Source organism: Perognathus longimembris, chromosome 19 (assembly GCF_023159225.1).
Source record: "Perognathus longimembris pacificus isolate PPM17 chromosome 19, ASM2315922v1, whole genome shotgun sequence".
Taxonomy (NCBI): domain Eukaryota; kingdom Metazoa; phylum Chordata; class Mammalia; order Rodentia; family Heteromyidae; genus Perognathus; species Perognathus longimembris.
In genome coordinates, this window is record NC_063179.1 from 6046243 (window position 1) to 6073414 (window position 27172).

At 38.6% G+C, this 27172-nt stretch overlaps 1 protein-coding gene across 2 annotated transcripts in view; it reads right to left on the bottom strand.

The window, feature by feature from the left end:
• Positions 1 to 27172, bottom strand: part of Ctnnd2 (catenin delta 2) — a 716561-nt gene that overhangs the window by 626458 nt on the left and 62931 nt on the right. The window lies entirely within an intron of this gene.

A 27172-nucleotide genomic window follows, 5' to 3' on the forward strand; every position in this document is an offset into this window, starting at 1 on the left:
TGATTCTGCTAATGGTTAATTTCATAGAAATCCATACAAAACCCTTTCTTTTGCATTTTTAACAAAATATTCAATAGGAAAACCTCTAAAGGTAATGGAAATCACTTAAAGTGCTTTGCACACACACAAAAAGAACAGCTTTCGTGTCTCGTCTGAGAGTAAAACTTAACCATCTATCACAGAATGGTACATAACAATTATTATTTACTGTAGAGACCAACATCCCTGAACAACCAAGAAAAGGATCACTTTAAGGTGGTAAAAATGAAGGATTCAACTGACAAAGAACCTATTTAGATTTTCCAGCTGTCAGTGTTACCTTCATCCACCATGATAGCCTGAATGGTCATTGCCCATTTTCCTGTGTGCAGCCAGACTGCAGGCACAAGGCAGGAGGTCATGGCCTTCCTGGTATCTGCACAGCTCCAAACCGGCCCAGTCCACCCAGGGTTAAGCACTGCCCACCTGCAGCCCGCCCTTTCAAACTGGGGCAGAGATACAGAGAGATTCATTTCTAAATTATTCTATATGGTAAAACATGAAAATGCATAAATAAATGTTTAACTTAATCACCTGTGAGCGAATACTAACCCAAATTAACGTAATATGTGACTATTTCAAGAGAGCATTAATAAGTAATATGGATGATGAAATACACTATCCTGATATAGCTGAAAAACGTATATAATTCAGTATTTTCATTTACCAATATATATTACATACATAAGTAGAATAACACTGATAAATATTAGCAATAGAACTTTGAATACAGAGCACAATGGCAATGAGTAGGCTGGAATATATTTTCCTAACCCACATCTGATTATTTTAATGAATAGTGTTTTAAGGAATAATTCAGAATTAGAGCAAAACTTAAGTAGCTACTTCTCTTCAATAAAATCTGGTAAGAACTTAGTTCTTAATTTACAATGGATATTTTTGAACAATTTGTCAATACATTTACAACTTAGATTATGTTTTAGAAGAGCAGTACCCCAGAAAAAGAATCGTTACTTCAGAAAAGTTAAAGCCAATACAATTTAAACTATTAAAACTAACATTTTCTCATTAAACATTAATAGGAGCATTTAAATATATGTTAGCTTTCCTTCTTCCACTTTATTACTGATTGCCAAGCAAGTAGGCACTTTACACCCTGAAATGACTACTGCATATTTCAAGTTGATCGCCTTAGGGGCAGAGATGCAAGTCTCCCCTAGGAATCTCACTAGATACATTTTAAATTTTAAGTGTGGAAGAACCTCATTTTTGGATCACTCACTTAATCAAAAGTGCCCACAAGTTTAGTTATTATAGTGAATGAGGATAATTCACTAGCAGAAACAATAACTCATTTCTGAACTAACTAAATCGAGGCAGGTGGCACTCCCATTGGCTGGGATGGAAAAGGGTCGCACATGGGGAAAAAGGATTAGGAAGTTCCATTCTGTCCTTCAGTCCTGAGCACAGCAGTCCATGGTCTCTCTAACATGCATGAAAGCGTGCAGCATTTATTATTTGAGAGTACAGCACAAAAGGTGTAGCCTGGCTGAAAATAAGCCAGCAGAAAAAAAAAACAAACAAACAAACATGTACACAACTGCCAATTAGAATTCCTGACTTCCTCTGTGAAGAACGTAGGTCTTAAGGACATGAAAGTTCCTGACAAATTGCTTCCTTCCTGGGAGGACATTATGAGTGAGTGTACTTCTTCGCGGGCAACGTCTCTCCCAAGTCACAGTATGGAGCAGACCCTGGAAAAGATGCTTGTCTTCGACCATTACCAGTTCCCTTTGGTGACAAACTGAATTTCACCTGTTGTTTTTCTTATGTTAACAGTGAGTTACTGACAAGCACTGATAGTTTAAAATAGTCCTAAAATACACCTTAAAAAAAAACAGTATTGTATCTGCTCCCTTAAGTCCTTATAGAAAGAATGGTTATCTTTACTGAGGTGCCGGACATACAAACATTCACCACTCATATATTTCCACAGCCTACCTCAGACTTCCCCTCAAGAAGAAAAGGTGCTGTGTGTCTGTAGAAACACAGAAGTGAATTTTCAATTATCTTGTTTACAGTTTAGCATTATAATATGCTTATAAATATGTAACCTATAGGAATTATACCTGTATGTGGTACTCGTGATATACATATTACATACTTCTATTTACAAGTGTTTATATCATCCTTTGTTATTCAAGAAACCATCCAAAATAATTGATTTGTATACATGATCCATTTTTCAATTTATATTGTATCCTACCAGTTCCCTTGTTGATACACTTGGAAATAATTCTCTTTGTACTGTTTTGTTGTTGGGATTGTTTTTTTTTTTTTTTTTTTTTTGAAGTACTGTGTAATGCTCTCAGGCCAAAGTCTAAATGACTTGTTCCACTGCGATTACTGAGTGTGTGACCTATGTTCTTTCATTGTGAAAATGGTACACCAGTGTGTTCTGCAGTTCTTCCTCTTTTCCATCTTAAATCATCTCTCATATATTTAATCTTCCTCACAAATTTTTGCACCAACTCTAGTTGATTCATAACTGTATTTTCTACTTCGCAGATTTAATTTCCCATCCTGTGACTCCATTTTTTACAGTAATTTCATGCCATTGTTGATTAAAACTCAGTCTTTCTCAGTACTGCTTTTCTTTACAATGCTTTTTTCTTTTTATCTCTTGGCGTGAAGATTTGGATTCTTTGTATCTCTAGCTATATTTTATGGGAGAATTTCTGTGGCTTAATTTCCAAATGTTTATTGCTCTATCACTTTGGAATAAGTGTTTTTAAAACATTGAATCAGCCATGTGCTAGTGGCTCATGCCTGAAATCCTTGCCAGTCAGGATGCTGAGATCTGATGATCATGGCTCAAAGGCAGCTGGAGCAGAAGGAAAGTCTACAAAACTCTTATCTCCAATTAACCACTAAAAAGACAGATGTGGAGCTGTGGCTCAAGTGGTAGAGTGCCAGCCATGACCACAAAAAAAAAAGTCAAAGACAGTGCTTCAGGCCCTGACTTCAAATCCCAGGGAGGACCAACATGCACACACGTGTGTGCTCACACACACACACACACAACTAGTCATCTCCTACGACTTTTTAAAAAAAAAATCCCCCTCCTTTTTATTTGGTGCATTGTTTTCAATGAACTTATTCTTTTGGAACAACATAGACCTACTTATATATGACTTAATAGATGATATTATTAGCATGATATTATTACATGTCCCGGAATTCTCTATCCAGATCTCTCCCTGGCAAAAATGGAAGAATTTAATTTCAAAGGTGCAAGGAATATATAAGTAAATAAATAAATAATAAATAAATAAATAAAGCAGTGCCCTAACCATATGAACAGTAGGAGATGCCAGTTGTGCAACAAGATGCGTGAGGGGTGCAGTGTCAGGTTGTGTCTACAGGTGTTCATGAGGATGGGACCGTGCAGGGGGTTGACACCAATCTCACAACACTCACAGTGTAGAACCAGACTGAGACTCAGATCAACACTCCATAACGGTTTCAAGAGGAAATCCACTAGGAGGTTGAAGGTTGGCATCTCAGAATTCTGGACTGCTCATCCAGCTGGTTTATGGGCTTATAGCAAATGAACTGATTTCCCTCAGTAACAGCCGTATTTCTTATATGTGAGTGACAATGTCAACTTCGCAGAAGATGAGGTAAAATAAGGCATGTCTCATGCACCACAGATTTGAGTAATTGTTTACGGAATGAAATCCACATATAATTACTCATATGATCAGTATTGTCTTCTCCGATGATTAGTCTCTGAACAGCAAGCAGGTGATTTTCTTGTAGGTGGTACTGGGATTTGAATTCAGAGCTTCATACGTGTTAGGTTCTTAACTTCTGTGAAGTCATACCTCCGATTCTTTTTGCTCCAGTTATTTCTGAGATAGGATCTCACTTTTGTTTCTGTTGTTGTTGTTTTTGTTAAACAGGGCTGGACTGGGCTGTGAACCTCCTGTTTAGTGCTTCCTGCCACAAATGGGATGACAGACATATGCCATGCTACCCAGATACTGGTTGAAATGAAGGCCTCATGAACTATTTGTCTAGGCTGCCGCTGAACCATGACCTCAGTACCTCATGTCAGCTTCCTGAGTAGCTACGATTTGTAGAAATGAACCACTGTGACTCACTCAGATAGGTAACTTTTTGAGAAGCACTCAGGGTGAAGATGATTTCATTCATTGAAGCTTAAAGATACCAGTGTTCCCAGCATTGGATATGATGGGTGAGATTCAAACTATTTAAAGACATAAAACACCAATAGTTCAAATTTTAATAATGAATATAACCTCTTCAGTATTGTGGGCATTGAGTCCAATTATAGATATTAAAGATATAAAGTGACAGTAGAGAAAATAGTATGATCACTGCAGAAGCCATGAGAGCAATATTTTCACTTGACTCTTCTGCAATATCTGAGATCATGATGAATAAAAATGCAATCAGCTGAGACAATTAGGCAGAAACAGTTCCTTTTATCAGAATAATAACATTTTCTCATAATATTCTCAGCTATTGGGAAACTTAATTATTCTCATGTAAAAATTCAGAATTGTACCTGGAGATCAAAGATAAGTAGAAGACACTTTATAAGTCATATTCCTAAGTCAAACATATTTTAAGATTCCCTTCTCTTACTCTCAGTACTTCTAGAAACCAGCCCTGCTAACGAGTTGTAACATGCTAATTTCCTAATGAGAAACTGCAGACCATGGCTCTTGACTGTTTTCCAAGGATGTTCTTTTCATGTATCACTGATAGAAAGAAAGAAATTTAAAGAAGCTAATCTCCTACAGAAATAATGTAAGGTTTAGACACTTTCAAGGATGCTCTTCCCTAATTATCTTTTACAATTTTATCTTCCAAAATGAACACATTCTTTGGTGGTTGTTGTTGCTGTTCCTTGTCTTAAATAGCATGCTGGCAAAATGTCATGGGAGCTGATAGGTACCAGTTAAGCATGGCGCTTTTGTGTGAGAGTGCCAAGGGGTTTAATTTCCCGAGCCAATGTAAAACAAACTCAATAATGAGTAAATTCTTACTCACCTTGGGTAAGTCATAGTGATGGCTGCATTTCACAACAAAATCTGGGCTTATCCTTAGTGATGTACGTCCTCACTTGAGTAGGCAGAAAGCTGAGGTCAGGGCGGGCTTTTGTCGTGTTGGTGACAATTCCACACTGTGGCTGCCACTTGTGCAATGCTTCTGGGAGGGGGAGGGGGACACCACGGCTCAGAGAGATTGAAATGAGAATGTTGGCAGCTCCATGCATGTAATTGGGACACTCCATAGACAGCAACCAATGTTGTCTTCTGCATATGTATACTTAGCTTTTTGTCATGTAAAAGTGGAATGTTTTATTCCCTGAGCAGAAGTATAAAAGCAACACATTCTATTGTCAAAATAAAATGTAATATCAAATAACTATGTGACATCAAATAACTAGACTATAGCCAGGAAGTTTTCTCTGTGACCCATGGCGGGGGGTGGGGGGACTTGCTTGAATTTAAAGCCTGGGTGGTACTGTTCCTGAGCTTCTTCCTCAAGGTTAGCACTCTTATCACTGAAGCCACAGCTCCATGTCTGGCTTTTGGGTAGCTTATTGGAGGTAAGATTCTCACAGACGTTCCTGCCTCAACTGGCTTCAAACCACAATCCTCAGATCTGAGCCTTTAAGTAGATAGGATTATAGATGTGAACCTGCCACCCTGCTATAAACAGTAACTTTTAGTTGAATTTAGAGTTCTAAAATCAAATATAGATAGACAGACAGACAGACGGATGGATGATAGATAGAAAGATGTGACTTCTAAATTTAAGAACTCCATGACTAATCATTTAAGACTTGGAAAATACCAAAAAACTATAAAAAAGAAAATGATCTGCAACTCTGAGAATCTGAAACCTTTTCTTCAAATTTCTCTGTAGGCCTACAAGCTTGTATCTTAATAATCTTAGGTTATGCTATGTAAATATTTTGTTTTATGGTAGATATTGTGGAGGATATACATTTACCATAGCATGTATAAGCAAACTATAATCTCAACTGCTCTCTAAGTAGTCTACCATATGCCTCTATAGTAACCAATTTAACAATTTTCTATTACTATTTTTAATTTCTATGTATTTCATTGTAATGAACATCATTACAAGACTCATATAATTTTATACAAGTCTTTCCAGAATTTCTTGTATTATTTTTCATGTCAGCTTTGCCCATAAGTGTGATTTTCAAGGACTGTTTCTTTTTATTTAAATCCATTTCGCTTGCTCCAATCTAACAAGTAATATATAGATGTGTATATACATACACATCATAATTAGTATTTAGGTATGTAGATACATGCAATTTCTAGTACATAATCAGTAATATATATGTATAGACTATTTGCATACATACACATGTATACGTAAGCTGGGTATATGTGGGCATGCAGGTGTATAAGCACATATGTGTGTGTGTGTGTACAGGTATGTATATTTATGTATGGGTGTATATACACACATATACACATCCTACAGATTCTAAATTCTTATTTATACTCTGAAGACTCATCAAGTAAGTTTCTCACTTTTTCTAAGTCTTTATGCTCTCTGGGATAGGATTTACAAAGACTTGATCATCCAGAGAAATACGATTTCAAGTAGCAGTTGTGATTTATGTTTGACAATACATTGCACACTAGAACAAAGACAAGACCCCAGCAAGCCTATGAGATTGTCCAAATGTTTTAAAGTACTACAACAGGGCCTGTTGTGCAGAATGCAGATGGAGCCACCCATGCGGGGAACAGACAATAGCATCCCTGCCATGGGGGACTGCGGTCAGGAGCCGGTGGAGCCCACTGTGTGGTCACTCCAAGACAGCCCTGCTTCGACGACCTGTCGTCTAGGTATTTACCACACTGATTTGGAATCATGTCAACACAACAAACAACATACAGATGCTTAGTGCTTTCATTAAATTTTGTTCCCATCCTGGAAATGACCAAGCTTTCCTTTCAAAGGTGAAGGCACAAATATTCTCTGGCATATTCCTCAGTGTTCAAAAGAAATGAGTTTGATAAGCCAAGAAAGGACGAAGAAGAGACTTTAGTGCATATAGTGTATATTACTAAGTGAAAAAGGCCAATCTGAAAAGGTCGTATATGGTAGGATCCCAATTATGTAAGATTTGGGGAAAGGCAAAATTATAAATGAAGACCAATGGGTCCCTGGGGACAGGAGGAAGGCTGTCTGACTGAGGGGGTGAAGCACAGAGAACTATTTAGGGAGTGGACCCAGACTGCTGTAGGAGACTATGACAACTCATGACAAGATGCATCTGTCCCAAATCAGAACTTCTGACAGCAGACTGAGGCTTAATGTATGTAAATGAAATGTTAGTTCGAGATATCAAGAGGTCTGAATACAGAAGAATAAAGGAGACCTAGCTATCTAAAAGCTCTCCAAGAGAAACTTAATGATGACACAGGACAACTCAACATCAATGTGGCATCCATAAAGAATAATAGAACTGAAAAAAAAAGGCATTTGTCAAACACTGAAAAACATCTAAATAAAACATGGGCTTTAGTTAATAATAGCATGTTAATGCCAATCTATAATTATAATAAATGATGTGTCACAATAATGTTAGGCATTGATAATAGGGGTTGGCAGGCACATGGGAACTATGTGTACTGTCTTCTAAACTTTTCTGCAAAACTAAAATTGCTCAAAATCTCTTTAAATCACTAAAATTTAGGGCTTGGGTACTGTTCTTGAGATTTTTGTTCAAGCCTAGAGCTTTTATCCCTTGAGCCACAGCTTTACTTCCCGCTTTTTGGTAGCTAAATGTAGGTAAGAGTCTCCTAGACTTTCCTGCCAGGGACTGCTTTGAACTCTAATCCCCAGATCTCAGCCACCAGTGCCTGGCTATTAAAATATCTTCTCAGGTGCATCATATGCCTAATAATTAAAAGCAAATAAAATGAATATGGATGGATAAGATTCTGAATATAGAATAAATACCTGAAGGCACATAAATAATCAAAAATTTAACACTTGGTAAGGTAGAACACATTCAATCCACATTCAGTTGACAATCTTGTTTCTTTGACTCATTCCTGTCCAGGGTTCACTTCCTAAGTCAGTTATTTTCCACTTCCTGAGTCAGCCATCTCTGGTCCATAATTAGTTTCTAAGGCTCTGGGACTGGGCTGGGAATATGGCCTAGTGGTAGAGTGCTCGGCTCGTATACATGAAGCCCTGGGTTAGATTCCTCAGCACCACATATATAGAAAAAAGCTGGAAGTGGTGCTGTGGCTCAAGAAGTAGAGCGCTAGCCTTGAGCAAAATAGAAAACAGGGGGGATAGTGCTCAGGCCCTGAGTACACGCCCCAGGACTGGCAACAAAAACAAAACAAATAAACAAATAAGACTCTGGGACTTGGTTATCTCCCTTCCACTTGGGGTTGTGAAAGTATCCCAGTAGTTGTCGAGGAACTAAGTTGATATCCACTGAGGTGTATGCCTAATAAAGAACACAAATTTTAGCTATCACTATGCTTACATTTAGGATCATTAAGACAATACCCAACAAGAAAAAATGATCAGTGATTACCCAACTAATCCTGCTTTTATTAGGTTAACTGTGGGAGGAGGAGCAGTTAATTATTTTCTTTGCCTGGACAAGGTGAGCTGGGATTATCTTTTTTATGTTCTCTGGCGAGACAATTTTAAAATCCTAAACCAATTTTCTACGTACCACATCAAGGCTTACAGCCCACTGATTCAAAGTGTTTATATTATTAAAAGCAATGCATTCACATATTTAAATGCTAAATCGTTCAAGAGGTTTTGCTTCTTAGTTTCCTTTGTTTTATTTCTGAAGTACTGGAGATTGAACACAGGGTGTTAAGTCTACCACTAAACTAGACCCCACCCGCAGGATTTGCTGCAGGCATACAACTCTTCCCACCTTTCCTTCCTTCCATACATCCCGCCCTCAGGGCTAGCAAACCAAAGACTTCTCTGTTTGCAAGCTTTCTGTGGTTCTTACCTCCACGCCTATCGATAATGTATTTACATAAGTAGCGGTTGTACAGTTAGACATTATCTTTTGAATTCCTACTTCAACAAACAATAATTCACCTTGTCCTTCTACCATCTTCCACTCAAGTTGTCGTGCTTAAATGTAACTGTGTCTGTATCTTGGTTCATTCTTTAATTTTAAGCAGTATTCGTAATCCCTCATTTCTTTTGCTATTCCTATTCCCCAGTATCTCACCAGCAAATTGCAGTACATAGTCCCAAATTCACAGAGACCAAAAAAATAAGGGTATCTATCTGATGGTAACGTAAGAGCTGTGATCCAAACAGATCTAGACCTAACTTAGATCGAGATGTGGGAAATGTGTACTTACTATCTGATGTAATGTAAGAGTGCTTGACAGAATGATCTTAGTGGAGTTTCTCACTGTCCACTCATAACCCTGACTCCTCCCTCAGAACATTGTCTGCCCTTTGTTCCCTATGCCCCAGGAAAAGCACAATGGCCACTGCGCATGCTCCCAAAGGTTAACCTGACTAAAAGGAGAGGCAAGGCATAGCTTTTCTCTCCAACAGACATGAAAGCAGCATCATGATTATCAGAGCTGCTCGCCTCTGAAGTAACTGTCATTACTTGTGAGTTTCTTGATGCAAATTATACACTACTTGGGAACAGTGTTCTCCCTTCCCTCCTTCCCTCCCCCCCACCCTCCGCTTTGCACAAAAGATACAGCGAGGGAAGGGGTGACATTGTCCAAAAAGAAAAAATACTCTTTACCTGACATAGGTAACTTTAATCCCTTTGTATGTCTCCTTTATAATAACAATAAATATTGGATTAATTTTTTTTAAAGGTACAGGAACTACTCCACAGGAAGTAACAGTGAGAAGGGCATGATCCTCACGTGGGGGTCAACCATGACATATCAGAAGGTGAGGTGCCAGGGACACAACACCACTCCTCTGTCTAAAGGCCTTTGGCTCCAACTTCTAGCTGCACGTGGCCACTGCCTTCCCCTCCCCCCAAGTGTGCCACGGCACGCGACACATCATAACTTTGAAACAGAATGTGTAGACTGAGAGCCGGTGGACCACAACTCATCACATTGCATTCACAGAGTGCCAAATCGTTAATGACTAGCCACCACCAGGGAGAGGGTGCTTGTGGCCGAGCCTCCACCCTCAGTAGAACAGCTAGAAACTGGGGCTTACAGGGGCTAGTGGGGCAGGGAGCCTTACAGACAGTTGCGACCCAGTGCCATCTGCATCAAGAGCAGGCATTACTTCAATGAGTCGGAGCTTCCCCACAAACCCCATTCACTTACATTCAGCCTCTTCTGGGGGGTGGGGGGGGGCTCTTCTATGGCTCTGGTTCTTCAAGCCACTTCATGCCAACTGTTGTAGGTGTTTTTAAGTTCGCTTATGACTAGATGGTTTCTGTTTTAATATTTTCACCCCCAGATGGGGTACACCTGCCTCTGTTTCCTTTCATTCATCCACCACAGGCAGAGACATGGCAAAAATAAAACTCACACTCGCTCAGTAGAGTTAGCAGCATGAATCAAGAATTCTGCATTTTCCTAACTATGGTAACATTTCTCTATGCCTGATCATAGCCCATATTTTTTTTCTTACTAAAAACAGCTATTTATTTCCATCATAGCCTCAAACCTCCTCCCCACCCCCCACCCCACAATGGTTAGGTGAGTCTTTGGAATTACACATAGAATTACAAGTTCTTTTTCTTTTAGACTTAGAAAATGCAACTGCTGCTTTTTATGTAACACTCTCAACAGGGTCTGTGGAGTGCACTTGGAGACAAATATGTTGATACCTCTGAGGCAAAAAATATGAATATGCACATTACATATGATAAACAATATAAATAACTGCACCCATGCAGGTTAGATCTTCCCTTAAATCACTTCCAGGAACACATGAAGAAGCTTCTGGTTTTCAGGCCTTTTGCATCACTAAAGTGTGTAGAAAAGACACAAAGATGCAGTCTACACAGGAGAGGACCATCATCCATCACTTCTCAGGTCAAATATAATCTGTCCAGATTTCTTGGAATTTTTTGTTTGTTGGATTTATATTGATCATGAGGCTTGAGTTTAGGGCCTGAGCACTGTCCCTCGTGGCCAGTACTCTACCAATTTGAGCTACAGCACCACTTTTACTTTCTGGTGGTTAACTGAGGTAAGAATCTCACAGACTGTCCTGCCTGGGTTGGCTCTGAACTGTGATGCTCACATCTCAGCCTGCTAAGTAGCAGAATTATAGGTGTGAGCCACCAGGGCCCAGCCTTGTCATTTTTTTTTTACTTTATATTCTTATCATTTTTAATTTAAATTCATTAGAACATGGATCCTTTAAAACATTATTTTAAAACATTTATGACCTCATTAATACAGCAATTCAAAGCAAATGTTAATCACAATATTCCTATAACAAGCAGCTCGATGGTTAAAAAAGAACTTTCATTAGAGGTTGAAGGTGGAAATAAGAATATGGACAATTACAACTAAAACATGCCATCCAAGAAGTTGCAAAAGAGATGAACTTGAGCCACTAATGGCAAGAGTAGGGTAGGGTGCTGAAATGATCACCACCCAAGGCTAGGTGAGGGCACTTCAATCTCTGAGGACAGTGGAAAGAGGCCTCTTGGAGACAAAATGCTAAGTGATGGTGCAAATGTAAAAGCACAAGTTTTACTCAGATATGGATGAGGAAACTGGATGTTTCCTAGCCAGATTTTAAATTATGCTTTGTGTCTCTTTAAGCTGCTTCCAGGGACAACTGCCTGTCAGATTGTAAATGGGATATCTACTGATTCCAGCGTATGTCCAAATCACAGCACTTTCAACATGATCGAAAGCTGTACATAATCCAGCAGCATGGAAAAGGTGAATCCTGAGGGACTTTTACAAGCTCAATTGTAAATGCTGGCATTAATGACACAGAAAACACCTCAAAGGAAGGCTCAGTCCCTGAAACAAGAGTAAGGGACTTGGCAATATGTTACACTTATTTCTAGTGTTTTTTTTTTAAGCTAGCATGAATTAGTCATCTAGAGATTTTACTGTAATATTTCCATATGTGCATAGAATATACATTGATCAAATTCACCCTCTTGATTAGTTTTCCTCATAGTAAAGACCGGCCCTTAAGGGTTGGAATTTAGTGTTGACTAATTGACATTAGGATTTTTTTTTTAATTTTAGTGTAAAGGTGGTGTTTAGAGGAGTTCAGTCACATAAGCAGGGCAATGAGTGCCTTTCTTGTTGAACATTATCACTCCTCCCTTGGGCATCAGGATTTTAAGGTAACATTTAAAGTGGTAAGCAATGATTGATTAGCTAATTTAACAGATTACCCTAAATTTCTTCCTCAAAAGGTTCCCTTTTACAACATTGTCATATTGTTATTTTGTTTTAAGTCTAGATTCTGAAATTAACAGAAAACTTGTAACAATTGTCTTTCTGAGATTGGCCTCACATTTTAAACATTGGGGAAAAAAAATGTCATGAAATTTTTGGAATCGTAAATGCAAACATTTAAATGTAGCCAGCACCAGTGACTCATGGGTATAATCCCAGCTACCTAGGAGACTGAGTCCGGATGGATCATAGCTTGGAGAAAAGTCTACGGGACTCCACTCCAATTAACCAGCAAAAGTTGGGCTGGAGGTGTGGCTTAAGTGGAAGAGCACCTGCTATAAACAAGAAAGCCAAGGAAGACTACAATGCCTTAAATTCAAGCCTCTATTCCATAAAAATAAATACCTACATAGTAGAAATGTATCATCACATGCAAACAACTTGAATTTCATTTTGTTGAATATATTAAATATTTGCCCACAATTCGCTATTTTTATAGAGAAACCCCATACCTAGCATCTACTACAGCAGTTTTCAATGGTGCTAAACATATTTTCTGAGCATTTGCTAATGTTGCCATCTGAGCTATTATGTTAATTTAGGTTAAACTGCTAAGATTATGACAAAGCTTAAATGTAATTAACAATAACTATGGTACTGGCAATGAAAAAGAAGTCAGGCCTTCATTAAGAATGGTAGCAAAGTTTGGGATGATGTTCCTAATTTTTTCAAGGATTTACTGTAGAAAATTAATTTTTACCCTAATCCTGAAAAACAATCTGATAAATTATAAGAAAATGTCAAACCACTGCCTGAAGAAATGTGTTGAAAATTAAATGTGAATGGCATTAGACATTTAAATGTGGATGACTATTTTTTTAACAAATGTTGATTTCTAAATTAAAAATGAGCATATTTTCTGTTCACTATAAAACATAATTTTCAATTACATCAATTGTGTCATGTCAGAAAAATCATTAACTTGAAAAACAACTCTGTTGCTAATGCTTATTATAGGCACAATTGTAATTTGGAAAGCAACCAAATTGCTGATTTGTGTAGGTGTGTGGATGTGTATACACAGGCATTCTATTGATTATGAAGAAAAGCAATGAGCCTTCCAAATTAGTTAATTAAGCTTGTCATCCCACCTTAAAGGTAAGCTGAAAACCCCCAAGTGAATCTGCCAACCCTTAGAAACTTATTTTTTAAGACATGTTATATGACAAGTAATGGAGAAAATGTTTATACATGTGTGTGTACCTTTTCTATATGCACATAGTTGTTATGTTTTATATGAATGACCTGAACTTTATGAGTTTGTGTCATGAGTTGTATATGTTTATTATACATTAATCCATAAGAAGTCATTTAAAAATGAAATGCACATGTTTAAAAACTAATACTCTATATAAGAATTTTACATTCAGCCAACAAATGTGCAATTTGTCCTTTCCAGGAATGCATCGTTCTTGGGGTCCATCAGACACTGAGGAAATTGAATCTTGTACCAGGACAGAATACATCCTACCAGCCTCCTCCCATTGCTTTGAGATGAGCTAAAATTTGACCTTGAAATACCAAATTCCCAACATGACACTGCCTACCTAACATCCTCTCACTGGAGAGCTAGCAGACTATGAAATACAATGGAGGACATTGCATACCCCTCCGCAAACTTTCAACACCAACTCCAGTGCTAAGTACAATGTAACCACGAGTCTGCTGTTGGGATGTGACTCTTTCATTCCAATTTCCCCGACTACGTACTCATAACACAACTTACTCATCCTACATTAGGTATTTCTACATATTGTCTGGCACTAAGATGGTGTATTAACATAAATGATGGAAACAGTCTATTTAAAATTCCTTCACATACATGAAGATGTTGCAAAAATGTTAGAAGTTTCCATTTTGAAAAGGTGGATCCACCCCTTGCCAATTTAAGTTAGATGGGGGTTCAGCTGCTGGCCAGGTTTTATGTTCTGTATTACTTGTTAAATGCTAAAGAGGATTCAGCTTTGGATCTATTTCCATTTAGGAATTTAGAGGGAGAGAGGAGTCACATTCACAAATCCCTGTGAAATTTACAGCATGCCATTTGACACCCTCTCTCAGCACAGCCAGTAGATACTGTCTCTAAATGAACAGCAGGAACAGAGCACAGGGTTTGGGGTGAGAAGCTACATCCAATGGCATCTTCAGAGAGAAGTGGAGGAGCTTTGGTATCAAATGGTCTTTAAAGATCTTTATTAAACTGTCATCCTCCCTCTAAGCCAAGCCAGTCCGTGCTACTCAGGAGGCTGAGATGTGAGTACTGCAGTTCAAAACCAGCCCAGGTAGACAAATCCAAGAGAATGCTGTCCTCATTAACAAGCAAAAGCCAGAAATGGAGACATGACTCAAAGTAGCAGCGCACCAACTATGAGCAAATAAGCCAAATAAGGAATGAGTTCAAACACCAGTACAAGCATAAAACAAGTTTAAAAAAATGAATGAATGAATGAAGAATATGACATCTTTCTAAAGCTTCAAATGCTAGTATTATGTAACAAAATGGCAGATGACAGCTGTGTCTTAATCAATTCACTATCCTCGTAATGTCTCAAACATCCCAGTGCAGCTTATCTTCTAACACAGGGGAATGAAATAAAAAAGTAAACTCAGAAAGCAATAAAATACATACACACATCTTTTGGGGAAAGGAAAAAAGTGAAAGAGAATGGGAATTTCTGAGGAAAGTATTTCTCTTTTAAATGAGATTGTGCAAGTTGGCCTCACTTAGGACAATGTTCTATTAATAGGCTTGATGGCACTTGAGCGATGGAATCCGAAAAATTACACTCATTACAATCTCATATCATTCTCATTATTATTCATTTGAACCCATGCTATTCTGACCCTCTTTAGAAACACTCTTGGGGAAAAAAATAATTATTTGGTTAGGAAGACAGTTTGGAAAAATGGCCTGTGAGAAAACTCCAAGCTTGGCAACTATCCTAATGAGGCGGGGGCATGGCCCAGCGTTACCTCTCCATTCCTCCTCTACAGCCCCCCTACCAGACACTACGGCATTCTCTAATACCCAGTTATCAGTGGCCGTGGCTGGAATGAGATGACTTGGTCACCCCCATATTGTGTTTTCATTTGGGAGGTATTCAAGTTCAACATGATTGACCTCCATGAACAGCTCAGAAGTAAAGATATTAAGGCTGATCACTTTGGTTTGATGATCATGAAACAAAAGGCCCTATTGTTTTCATGATATATTTGAAGGTACCTGAACCCAGAACCGTAACAGACCCTAGTTTACAACAGGGGAATTAGCCAAGTATCAACTGACTCTTTGAATGAGAAGGAAACAAAGTAAAATGAATCATATTGGAATCCTTCCCAAACCATGCCTAAAGTACATAAAGCCAGCAGACTTTTCAGGAAAGTCAACCAATGAATTCCAACAATTAATCTGTTTTGTGTGTTCTTTTCCTGGAATAAAAACTTAGTCTGAACTACCCCCTAAACAAACTCACAATATATACTAACACGCAGCCAAATAATCATATTTCTTATAGACTGTCATTTGCACAAGGTATGTCCAGAACAGGGAAAAATAGTAAGTTCTTCCTCAGCCATCTAAACCCTGGACTGTTTTTGCAACCTGAAATTATCTCTGTTAATTTTTCATTTTAGAACACCTCTTCTCCCCGCCACCCCTCATTTACAAAAATACATTCAATGATTCCTGCTCTTAATTGGCCTTGCCTAAACTAAATGCATAGACTCTTATCTCCATAGCAACTGAAATTTGGGGTATAGAATGATTTATATTTCATTCTATGTCAACAATCATTTTTTAAAATAGTCCACATCTGTTTCAGAACATTTTACTCAGTATTTTAACGGAAAAATTAACAAGCCTTTAAGATGAAACCAATTTTCACACTTCCTGACAAATCATGAGGGGCACACTCACTGATCCGGTTAAATCTTATAACAGCACACATGATTACTTGGAAAGTATAATACATTATGGCTACCATAAAATTCCCACTAGAATAGGATAGTATTTTCCTTTTACATGTGTTTCTTTCAGACTTGCTTACATAGCTGACATATATTTTATCTTTTATTATCAACATATTTTCTTTGTAATATTTCTGGCATGTGCCATTTCATGGAGGATAGAAACAAACTTCAGTTCTTCCAAAGTTAGGACAATGCAGAACTTCAAATCAGTACCAAGGAAATCTACATTTGGAAACTGAACTCCCTTTTGGCCTTTCCAGTTTCCTTATTTTTAAAAGTTATCTTTCGGTAGTCACTGGAAGGAGTTGCAATTCAACCGAGCAGCTTAGGAAGACAATGAATGCATCTTGATCAATGTGACCATTTGCATCTTCTGCCCCTATGCCTCCCAGACCCACCTCTCCCTTCCATTTTTAATTTTGTAGGATATGCACTACATTTTATGGCTGCATCCTCCCCTTCTCTCCCTAAACCTACCCTCCATTCACAGCTACTGTGAATGCACCTACTGAAACCAATCAGCGAGTGCACATTGTGAGTGTAAATGCATCTTGACATTACAGAACACTGATTTCCAGTGGACATCCATTCACTTAAAAGACATAGGAGCCTGGCGCCAGTGGTTCACACCTGTAATCCCAGCTACTCAGGAGGCTGAGATGTGAGGACTGCAGTTCAAAGCCAGCCTGGGCAGGAAAGTCCATGAGACTCGTATCTCCAATGAACCGCCAGAAAACCAGGAGTGACACTGTGGCTCAAAGTGGTAGAGCACTAGCCTTGAGTTGAAGAGCTTGGGGACGGCGCCAGGCCCTGAGTTCAAGCCCCACAATGACCGACAAAACAAAACAAAACAAGCAACAACAAAAGGACATAGGATATTATGGCAGTCCTACTTCCTGGAGAAGCTGGACTAACACTGTAAAAAGTTGCTCATTTGGAAAGTCCTATGCTGGGAAGGCAGCTATGTCTAAAGTTTATCTTCAAGCTTGCTAGTGATTATAATAGCATGTAGGTTGACAGGCATGAAGAGCAGCCCCTTAGCACATTTAGGAAAGCAACATGGGTGTCACTTGGCCAAGTGACAAAGGAAGCCACCTAGCATGTCAGGAGCCTCTTGCTAATGGCAAGGCTAGGTGGAATCCTATCCTAGCTGCAGCTCTGATTGGACAAATGTCAAGGACCTTGCTAGCCATCCCTCCATCTTACTGCGAACCACACCATGCCGTGTCACCCAAGTATAATAAACCTTCTCCAGCTGAACAGTGTACTAAATAAAAATGTGGCACAAACAACATCATGTATTGGTTGTGTCTTTAAAAATATAGATTATAAGATTTCTAAATGTGGTAATGGAGGCGATATTTCCTTTATGATGATCAATGGGAGCTTAGTTATAATTGAATGCAGCAGATTTGGGTTTTAGAAGTAAACATTATTTGCAGAATTTGTTTTAAAGCTCTTCTCTCATTTTGTAAGATTTTAGTTAATGACAATTTTGCAGAGGTCAGGATTGTACTTGCTAAAGGAATTACATCTACAAATTATATCTAAAACCCAAATCCCTATAAAATACAAGCGGCACAGAGCCAAATGCAGAAATTACATGAAGATGTCCATGAAAGAAATGAATTCAAAACCATGGAGACATGTCAAGTTTCTGTACCAGTAAACTAGTATTAGCATTAATTGTTAATTAAAGTAAACATTAGTGTAGAATTTTCACCCACTTTTATTGACTTCACATTTTGCACTGCAAGGGAAAATGTCCCCCTTCTGCCTATTTTACTAGGTGTAATATCAAAAGCAAATACTTACATGGAAGATGACACTTGACAAATTCTGCTTTAAATGACTGACAGCTATAAAGAACAAGATGACCTTGTGTATGACCCCAGCTCAAAAGAAAATGTGTAGCAGATAACAGCTGGGAATGAATGCAGCAGATAACATCTACTAGTTTTGAGTTTTTATCTCTTATTTCCTACACAGATAGCATGAATCTCTCTCTCTCTCTCTCTCTCTCTCTCTCTCTCTCTCTCTTTCCTCCCCTTCCTCTCCCTCTCCCTCTCTGAAACACCTTGCTTTGCCACGTATATGTGTGCATGTGTGTGCCTGTCCTGGAGCTTGAACTCAGGGCATGGGCACTGCCCTTGAGCTTTTTTCTTTTTTGACAAGGCTAGTGCTCTATCGCTGGAACCACTGCTCTACTTTCAGCTTTTTTTTAATGGTTGAGATTACAGGTTCACTGACTTTCCTGCCTGGGTTGGCTTCATACTGTGATCCTCAAATCTCAGCCTTCTATGGAGCTAGGATGACAGGCGTGAGCCACCAGAGCTCAGCTTTGCTACTTTTTTAAAGAAAGATTTTATCTCACAAAATCCTCAGGAGACTAAAACAGATATTCTATATGTAGATCAACTGTTCTTTATAGGGCATAATCAACCTTAAATTATTATTATGATCTCAATCTTTTCTCTACTTCTGTTGAATGGTTTCTCTACTGTGACTGGAAGGTAGTAGTATCTTATTGCATAGATTCGACCAAATCAAGGACTCCATTTAAGTAATAAGCTCGTGCCAGCAACGCATGAGTTTCCTAAGAGGAGGGTTAATATCATAGGATGCAGACTGGGACTGTTTTGAGTCTGGGGGCATTTCAGCAAAAGCCCAAGCAGATGCCCATTTTCAGGAGAGTCTCTGAGGTGAACAGCAACCTAGCTCTCCAAATCTGCTAACAGGTAGGGAACCGCTTGACTTCTACTTGGAGAAATGTGAAAACTTATGCAGAGAGCCACAGCCACACGGGCAGAGTGGGGAGAGGGAACAGGAGCTGGCGGGTCTGCTCTTCTTTCCTTTGGTGAGACAGACATGCACGAAGTGCCCACTGGATTCAACACTGTGCTTGGGCCTTTTGGTGGGACCCCCGCCCCCCCCAGGCACACCATAAATGCCTGCTGAGGCAAGGAGACCCCAGAAATAAGACACCATGGGGGAAAGTGGGTGTGTCTTTGTGCTAGGTGCAGTTTGGGAGAGAGAAAGCAAAACTATTGCTGTTTGAGTACATCCTTCATAAAACTACATGGATTCCGATTCGTCCAGAACCTGAGAAAAACATCCCAGCACCTGGAATGTTATCACAATGGGCGACCTGTGGCCGGCTGGGATTTCACACACACATCAGCTTTTCTCAACGGCCCTCTCCCCTTCCCCTACTCAGGAGGAAGAAGAGAGAAGGGGGTTGGTGAACGGTGGACAGCGCTCATTCAGTTCCACCAAGTCATGCTCACACCAAAGCAGAAGGGAAGAAGGGAAGCGAGGCTTTGATACACAGCTGGAAGTTATATCCGAAAGGGAGCCCTTGTGCTGTCTGTAATGAAAAGGGAAGGAGCCTGGGAAATTCCACAAGGCTTGCAGAAAGTGAGGCGGGAGAGAGGCTGAGCCAGAGGAAAACTCACTGAGTTTCGTGGATGCACTCGGTCAGGGCTAGAGACTTATATCCAGTAAGAACCCATGTCACACCAATGAAAAACACAATGAGTAAATAAGAAAATCAGTACATGGGAGGAGACATGTAACCTGAAAACCAAAATGGAGGACATAGCTAAACAATAGCTTCATCAGGAAAGATCTCCCCCAGAGCTCTTATCTTTGATTTGGGCAAGCTATGTGTTATGGGTGGGACTGTTTTTTCATTTCTCTTCCATCTGACATCAGCCCTCCCCTTGGGTTTCCTTTCAGATCATAGAAGGGCCATTAATTTGGAGGCAATTATGGCACTGTAACCCATGCATAGCAATTAAACCACATGGAAATCAATTAGCAATTATTAAAGTAGGAGGGAAGGAAGGATGGACAGATGGAAAGAGGGTAATTTACAGATTATCATGTGCCTCGATACTGCAAGGTGCTTCACATTAATGCAGGAGGGAAGCTGCAAATGCTGCAACTCAATGCATGAATGAACCGAAGAGTATTTGGGTCACACAGCTGGCTAGTATGGGAATTTGATCTGAACTGGGGCAAGCCGGTTCCAGCCCCTGCATTCTTAACCTCTAAATCCCAGTGACAGCAAAACAACAGCTACGCTGTGTCTCCCTTGGGTATTCCTAAGGACCTGCCCAGGAATGGGGGACAGATATCAAGCAAAGAATGCAACCCAATTTCCCTGCTTTCTCAGGGATTATAGCAGTATGACAAATATACTTCTAAAAAATGTGACCAACAAATGACAAACCACTAGAAGGTCTCAGATATGCTCATACTTACATGCGAAGAAAATAAATATTATATACATAATATTTATCATAATATATAATATAGTATATAATATATACTATGAATATTAGTAATATAGTAATATAATGTATTAGTATATAATATAGGTATTCATATCTACACGAATAACTAACATGTTATTTATGTAGTAATATGCAACGGGTAATAATGTATTATTGTATATTAATATATTATCCTGCATTTGTATAATTGTCCACATTGGTGTCATTTCTGCATAAGAACTGATTCCCCTGAGCCAGGCTACGAGGTTGGCAGTAGGAAATCAAATAATACTGCAGTGCAGTAAGACAACCTAAGAGAAATGATTTAAACTGTCCAGTGCAGACTTTGTCTCTGCATTTGCAATTAGCGCTCGTGTTGCTCCTCTGTTCTGGCCCAAGTTGGCACACACTGCTTTTGTATGCAACAACAGGCAAGGGAATTCTCTAAACTCTGATGGTCTCTGTTCTGAGCTGTTCACCAACTGATTACTTTCCCCCGCATCCTGTCAGCTTTTGCTGGAGAAGCAGGAGGCCGCTGAGTCTAAACCATGTCTCCCATCACCAAATCCCACACTATGTAAACAAAAAATATTTGTTTATTAAGCGGCTTACGTTGTGAGGTGATCTGTTATACAGCACTAGGTAGCAAATATAGGGAGTTATTACAAAAACTTTTTTTAAATCATCCCTACTCAATAGATTTATGAATCCACCTAAGTTTGGATGAATCTGGGACAAAGCAGTCTTTTTTTAAAAAAAATAATAATTATTATTTATTTATTGTCAAAGTGATGTACAGAGGGGTTACAGTTTCATACGTTAGGCCATGGGTACATTTCTTGTACTATTTGTTACCTCCTCCCTCATTCCTTCCTCCCCCCCCCCCCCCCGCCCAAAGTAGTCTTTATTGCATCTGAGAACATGTGTCCCTTTGCCAGGGACATGACAACAATCCAGGGATCATCTGAGAAATCTGCAAACTCTATCTGCCCAGTGCATGTCATTTCTTACTAAAGAGATCTCAAGGTGGCAAAGGACAGTGAAAAACAGACCTGTGCTCTGTTACATAAAAGAAAAAGTCTTAGCAATTTCCTTGCTGAGTCTTCTTCCTTGATGGCCACTGGCTTTCTCCCGATGCACACTTCTTGTGGGAGATGGGACTCTTGCCTTCTCTTTCCAACCCATACAAAATGTGAGCTCCTTCTTCTTCTTGCTTGACTCAGACTCAGGTACGAAAACCTCTACCTCCTTATCTTCCAGTTGCAGTTACTGAGAGTGCCACGTGAACTAAAAGAATATGGAAAAACCCTGTCTTGACTGTAGACTTCCAAGACGTTGGTGACTCTGTCATGTTAAAATGCCGAGAAAGTCAACCTGAGATCCAACGTCACCTCCTCCCTCCCAGCAATGGGGAAACTTCTTACTGCCAAGAGCCAGTTGGATCTTTATAACATCACTTGATGGACGATATAAAATTGTGAACATATGCCTAAGGCTGTGGGTAGCCAGCCAGTAAGAAGTATAGAAGAAGCATGTGTGTTGGTTCTGTTATTTAGCAAATGATTTCACTGGCCAGAGTCACCAGCCCTGCTAGACCAAGTGAAACATCTCTTTCCATGGGACAATGATGAGGAAAACCCAAGCGCAAAATGACAAACACGAACGTGAGAGCATGGCTGCACAGAGAAATTAAAATTTAATTCTTTAATACTTACAGTATCCGTATTACCTTGGCTTCTGCTCTGAGACTAATAGCAGAGCTTATGTTTACAATGCATAGTAAACTCTGTTTAATTAGTATAATGACACTAACCTGAACTCTTTTAAGCAGGATGTGTTAATAGAGAACTTTATTCAAATTCTCTCAGACATACCCTGCCTAAAGTATTTCCTTCCTAGTAGTTAAAAGAATTGTCACAAATCACTTTTTGTTCTTTCCAGTCTGTCACACATGTACAGGTTTTTCAATATGCCATACTCACTAACAGTTGCTCTATTTCTGTTCAGCAAGATGAATAAATACTCTGAAAGCTCCCATACTGAAGAATGTGGGTTTCATGGGTGATCAGTGCTGCACTTGAAGTAACACTATGTGTGGAATATCCCATAGGATAATCAACAGAAAGCTGACAGTCCTGGGATTCCCTACAGTAAGAGAAAATATCCTTAACATGAAAGGAGGCTTTCAGAAAGATGGATAAGCACAAACACCACTGATCACGCTACTAAGGTTTGTGGTGTTCTCTGACACTTTCTACATTTGATGAAAAAGGCCTACTAATGTCTATAATATTTTTGGACCAAATATTACTGCCTACAAATGATGGCTAGCTTTAAAAATATCACATTCTGTTTTTGTGGGATTTTAGGGAGGAGTGAGGGTTTCTACATTGATTTTTAACCTGTAGGGCATTGCATGGAAACTTTTTAAAATTTCTTTTTCTTTCTTTAAACATATATTATGTATACAACTGGGTTTCCTTGTAGCATTTCCATCCATGTACCCTGATCAAACTCATCATCGCTATCATTCTCCCTCATCCACTATCCTCCCTTCTTACAACAAATTCAACAGATTTCCCAGTTCTATTTTCATTCATGCATATAAAGTACTTCAACTACACTTACCTTCTCTCATACTCCACGGTCACAGGTGACTGTTGTACTTTCTGGTTATTTTGGGGGGGAATATATTAATTGTACAAAGGTTTTTAGGGCTATTCATAATAGTTTACACAAATTGTTATCTCTTAACATGCCAGAAAGGAATACTGATTTTTAAAAGTCTTCTATGTATAGAGTATTTCATGTCTACAACATTGAGGTCACCCACCATTCACTGATGGAGAGCTAAAGAAATGGTCATGTACACTGATGTGTGAAAAGAAAAAGGGTAATATAGTAAATAATTACTTGCAGAATCTACGTGAGGGTAGGGTTGTTCACTATATAATTTAATATTTCCACTGCTTTCAGTTTTCACACTAAGTGGCTAAAAATATTTCAAATTGATCATAAAAAGGTAACCAAGATTTCATGACAAACTGAACTTTCTAATCTCTTCAAATGACCTCCTGGTTCCTCCTTCTTCAGGGTTCCACTGCTTCCGGGCTAACTTTGTATATGTGAAGCTTTACCACATCCCTGATTATAAAGCACTTTTTGAACAACTGAGAAATGTGTCTGTGGTAATATGAGTGATGCCTAAATCCACATTGTTGTATCAGTTATAAACACTGACATTTCTGATTAGGTAAGAAGAACTAAACTAATTCTACTTTCATTTAGCAATGTGTTAAGAGTTTAATTTAAAACTGCATATGGTGAACTACTTCCTACCAATACATGGCATCCGAAAGATCTTCCCCACATAAGCAACTAACACCTCCACCTTACTAAGAAACAGTGAATTGTTTCCCATGGATAGGATAAAATTTATATAGTTCTTCTCAGAGACTGTGTCTACTTTGATGTGCACACTTTGATGAACCAAACTGTTGCCCTAGAAAGAACACCCTACCAAGGATTCAAGGAAGCTTCCAGACAACAGTAAGAGAGGATACAACAACTCAACAACTTTTGAAAGACTTAATGCTGCGAAAAATATGGATGTCTTCATGGAAGTGAATCCTTGAAAACTATTTGGCCATGCATTGCTACGGAGACCATTAAAGATGAATGAATTCCTGTGCACCAATGGCTCACACTTATAATCCTAGTTATTCAAGATGTAGAGATCTGAGGATCATGGTGCAAAGCCAGCCTGGCAGGAAAGTCCACAAGACTCTTCAATAAACTGCCAAAATAGATCTGTGGCTCAAGGGATAGAGGGCTAGCCTTGAGCACAAACCCCAGGGACAGTGGCTGGGCTCTGAGCCCACGACAAATACAAAAAAAAATGAAAGTTGCTTTGAATCATTAGACATTTGGGTATTTTTGTTATATAGCAATAGATTACTAGTTCAACTGCCTATGTTATGTTGAATAAGTTGCTCTGAGAATTGACAATATTTCATTGTAATTTCTCAAATCCATGTTCTATACATAATTTTAATACTCATATCAAGAATTCAAATACATTTTGAATAATAAGAATTTTGTTCAGAATTCAAAACATTGGGCAAAATAGGAAGAATTACAACCACATATGAAGAAAATGTCCAACTTTGATACTAATGTCCTCCAAAAAGCAGTGAAAAGATCAATTTACATCAAACCACAAGCGATCCATGCACTCTTTCCCATTTACTGCAGTTTCAGGGTTGACACTGGGCTTGCATTAGGGTGATACTTACAGCCAGTCAAAAATTTTATTGACTTAAATTTGGACTGAAATATTTTCAAAGAAAATGTCTCAACATCTATTTTTCAGCTTGATCCGGAAAGTCCTGCACCCTCAGTCACAGACTCATGCTAGAGCTTCCAAGACCATTAAAAGTGAGGATATTTTCAGGGCAAATAGAATAATGATCACCCTAAGGCTGGCAGTAACACTCTGATGTTGTATATACGCTGTATAACAATGTAACATTATTTCTACCAAGGAGAAGCCATTTCAGAGATTGCCAGTTAGAACTACAGCACCAAATTCAGTCAACAGGTAAAAGATTCAGCCCATCTCTTGAGAATATTTCCATGGAAAGCAAAGGCCTTAACGTACCATTGAGAAGTGCATGTACTCTAGGGCTTATGTGAATAGTTATGACATGAGAAAAGCAAAAACTCGGCAGTTAGGAAGAGACAAGATGAACCACTCAATCCATCACCAGGTAGGAAATTTTCCACTTCTTCAGTTGACCAGTAGAAGGCACAGCAATCTAGTGGAAGGTGAGGGGAAATCTCTAGATTCTGGTTCCATCACTGGCAATTGCCACTACAGATTTAAGAAGGAATAATATCTAATACATATGATATTTTCTAAAATAAAGAGGATGATTTCCTATATCGCTTTATGAGACAATCCTTACCCTAACACTAAACTACAAACACATTGCAAAGAGCACAATAGTATGAATGATGGCAAATAAACATAACAAGTCATTAGCATATTGAATCCAGAAGTACATATGCAAGATAAATAATATCTGATTAGTTGGGGTTTATTCCAATATGCTATAATTCTCCGATATTCCAAAATTAATAAGTATTATTTCATTAGGAACTAAATTATTATTGCAACAATTTTGGAAAGAACATATAAAACATAATGAAACTCAGTACGAATAAAAAGAAAAATTATGTTTGGAAAAAATGGCTCAAACAACATTTAGTGATCAGTGGTGGATTGGAAGGCTTAATATTGTTTATTCATCAAGTACATCCAAATTACTGATCTTAGCATTCAATATAATGCTAAACAAAATTCCTGCAGGAATTTTAGTATAAATGGCAAGCTGGTACTAAATTTTGCAAAGAGAAGAAACAGTGGTGTTTTATAAGAAAGGGTAGTATTGAAATAAAAAAGCCAAGATGAAGAAAACGCAATGTGTTACACAATGCGTAATGGAAGGCTACAAGTAATCAACCCAGTTTCTTTTCAGTTTAAGAAAAATGTGCCAAATACGGATACAAAGGTAGTTCAGAAATATGTCCTTTCACATGAAAGGTAATTGCTTTTTGATCAGTGTACCAACCTAATTCACTAGACACAGGGAAACCTTTCCAACAACTAATGATAGAACAACTGGACATATTTTAAGATGTGCATGAAAGAATTCTATACTACAAACAAAAAGTGACTTCAAGGATCAAAGATTTAATATAATTTCTAGAAGAAACCAAAAAAGTTAGGCAGAGACTTCATGCATGTCACAGAAAAGACACGAGTCATTGGAGGAAAAGAATAAAATAGAACATTAGAACGCAAAATTCCTGCTCTTTAAGATATACTATCATAAAAATGCCTGTCATAATAAAGAGAAGCCTCAGATGAGGGAAAATGTCTTCAAAACATCTAGATACATGGAAAAAAATCTCCCATTACTCTAAGAAATACTCAGAGGAAAAAAAAAACTGTCAAAGGATCTCAACAGACACCTTACAGAACAAAAGATACAAATGACAAAAGTACATAAAAAGATGTTCAGTATCAATCACTGTTAGAAATGCAAAGGGAAACCACAATGAAATACCACAATCCATCTACTCGAGTCAAGAAAATAAAAACTTAATGAAACTGCACAGTACTGACAAGGACTGGAAAACCCAGAACACTAAAGCACTGGTGGTAGGAGGGGAAAATGTACAGACTTTGGAAGAACTGGCTGGGTTTGCTTTCTTTTAAGCAGTACACTTCAGAATACAGACTCCATTCCTAGCATTTACCAGAGAAACAAAACAGGTTTGATACCTGTAAGCAAGTGCTTTTTGTTGTTAGTGGTGGTGGCCTTGAACTCAGGGCCTGGGTGCTGTCCCTGG